Genomic DNA, 269 nt, shown 5'->3' with positions numbered 1-269 from the left:
AAAACCCGATGTGAGAATTGTGGTCTTGTTCATCTAGTGCAGGGCTAATATTCTGGAGAAACGACTTCTATTTTAAAAGGTTTAAGAACCCCTTTTGTACACCAAACATGAGTTTCAAATGATTCTTTCGGGAATGCATGCTTGCTAAAGGCAAGCATTTTTTGGTCATAAGATAAGAACTCCAGGACACGGAATGAGCTTTCTTCCGACCCTCAAAAGAATGAGCTGCAAGTCAGAATCAACTCTTTTTTTTTTCTTTTTTATCAGGA

The 269-nt window shown here is 37.9% G+C and overlaps 1 protein-coding gene across 1 annotated transcript in view; it reads left to right on the top strand.

Moving 5' to 3' along the window:
- The window catches only part of LOC131881646 (uncharacterized), a 15,967-nt gene that overhangs the window by 5,611 nt on the left and 10,087 nt on the right, over positions 1-269 (top strand). The gene's annotated exons all lie outside the window — the stretch shown is intronic.

The sequence above is a fragment of the Tigriopus californicus genome, chromosome 6 (genome assembly GCF_007210705.1).
Source record: "Tigriopus californicus strain San Diego chromosome 6, Tcal_SD_v2.1, whole genome shotgun sequence".
NCBI classification, from domain to species: domain Eukaryota; kingdom Metazoa; phylum Arthropoda; class Copepoda; order Harpacticoida; family Harpacticidae; genus Tigriopus; species Tigriopus californicus.
This window is presented reverse-complemented; position numbering and strand designations above follow the sequence as displayed.